At 55.1% G+C, this 1,899-nt stretch overlaps 1 protein-coding gene across 3 annotated transcripts in view; it reads right to left on the bottom strand.

Moving 5' to 3' along the window:
• Positions 1–1,899, bottom strand: part of PHOSPHO1 (phosphatase, orphan 1) — a 19,289-nt gene that overhangs the window by 16,722 nt on the left and 668 nt on the right. Inside the window, exon 1 of one of the 3 annotated variants that reach the window (XM_015409227.1) lies at positions 1,688–1,848. The exons of the other annotated variants lie outside the window; for them this stretch is intronic. The gene's annotated coding sequence lies outside the window, so the exon portion shown is untranslated. Of the gene's footprint in view, positions 1–1,687; positions 1,849–1,899 lie in introns of those variants that run through there. 3 annotated transcript variants of the gene reach the window in all.

The raw sequence follows: 1,899 nt of genomic DNA, 5'->3' as shown, positions 1-1,899 counted from the left end.
TTTCCGTGGTCATGTGGCCGGCATGACTAAACACCAAGGCGCACGGAACGCTGTTACCTTCCCACCGAAGTGGTACCTATTTATCTACTTGCAATTTCTTGCTTTTGAACTGCTAGGTTGGCAGGAGCTGGAGCTAGAGACGGGAGCTCACTCCGTCATGCGGCACCCGGGTCTCGAACCGCTGAACTACTGACCTTCCACAGCCTGCAGTTCAGCATCTTAACCACTTGAGCCACCGCAGCTCCTCTGTCTCTTTATAGCCTTCTCTAAACCCAGCTGCTTTTTGGACTCCTTCAGTCTAGTTGTTTGGAATCAGTTTGGGGTTCAAACATCCCCGTTCAGCAACTGGCAGCAAAGGTGCAAAACAGAACTCCGTTGGTCCTGATTACTTGAGGGCTGCTTCCCCAGAGAGAGCCTCTAAGCTACTGCCTGCATCAGCCTCCCCTCTCTGGTGCGATGTCTCCAGTTCTGCCATGGCCAACAGATACTTCTGCTCCCAGTATCCCCAACACCAGGATTTCTTGGCCACGGAATACCCAAAGATGCTTATGGATCTAAGTGCCTTACTGGAAGACAGGCAGACATGCCCCCCCCCATCACTCTTTCTTCTACCGTGTGTGTCTTTCTCGGGGTAGGAGAAAAAAGTGGATGGCGAGAGGGGGGGCCTGCCCGCCTCTCTCTTTCCCCTCCCCCTCCCCCAAGACAACTGCCCAAGCCCCCAGACAAGACAGAACATGTGACGTACAAAATCAACTGTTGTGCACGGAAATCAAAATGGGAAAGGGAGGGAGGGAGAAGGGATAGCGGCCCTGAGGATACTCATTCCAGGTCTCTGTAGAACTTTTGTAATGGGGTCAGGGAGGGAAGATTGAAGGGCAACTCCTGGAGGCATACCTCTGCAGCACCCCCAGAGCAATAAGATTCTGAGCACAGATGCACTCCCCCCCCCCGCACCAAATAGCAGCCTGTTGGATTGTGGCTAGGACCCCCTCCCTCCCTTTCCAGCGCCTCTGTCCATCGCTCTCCCCCTCGCCTTCCCCACCAGAAGGGGGGTGGCGGTGTTTTGCCCTGTCAAAGAAGTCTTATTGTCCTTTTGCAACCCCTTACTGGAGCGGCCAGATGGAGAGCCTCCCAAAGGGTTAGGACCAATGCCTTCTCTAAGCTGTGGAGTCTTGTGAGCAAAAATTCTACTTTGTAAGCTACTGGCATTGAAGTTGTGAGCGAGCGATTTGGCTACTGCATACGTTAGTTTGCTCTGGAGCCCTCCTTCCTGAGCGAAGACAAAAAGGTGTGAGCTGGAGGCTAAAAAAACTGTGAGCAACCTCACACTGACTCAGCTTAGAGGGAACACTGGTTAGGACTAATCTCCCAACACTAATCCCCTCACCACCACCACCAGGGACACCCAAAGATCCTTCCCGTTCCTGATTAGGGCACCAAGATTCCTCGAGACCCCCCCTCCCAACTTCTATGCTGGAACGTAGAATCTCCCAGCACCTTCGGTCGCCTTACATTTCCCCTTGCCCCCCCAAAGCGCTTGGATTTGACCCCTTACTAACATCCTCCCCCCCCCCGCGCCGGTCGTCCCGCCGCTGGCTGCCTCCCCCGGTGATGTCCCCTTTGCCCTTGGGCCGGTCCAGAACTCTCCCTCTCCCCCCCTCCTCCCCCGCAAGCGCGGCAGACTCACGTGCGTTCTTGGAGCGGACGCCGGTTTAAAAGGAGGAGGAGGGGGAAGAGGGTGGAGGGAGCCGTGGGGGGGGTGTGAGACAATGCCTAGTTTCGGTTCAGACTTGAACTTTGCTCATTGCATGGTTCTTCTTTGGCTTCGGTCAAGGGGGGGGGAGAGAAGGGAAGCAGCTTTCCCTCCCAGTTCAACCCTCTTAGCAGTGGGACAAGGAT

The sequence above is a fragment of the Gekko japonicus genome, unplaced genomic scaffold, assembly GCF_001447785.1.
Source record: "Gekko japonicus isolate JY-2015 unplaced genomic scaffold, Gekko_japonicus_V1.1 scaffold240, whole genome shotgun sequence".
NCBI lineage: Eukaryota > Metazoa > Chordata > Lepidosauria > Squamata > Gekkonidae > Gekko > Gekko japonicus.
Note: the sequence above shows the minus strand (reverse complement) of the source record. Positions and strands in the feature narration are given on the sequence as shown.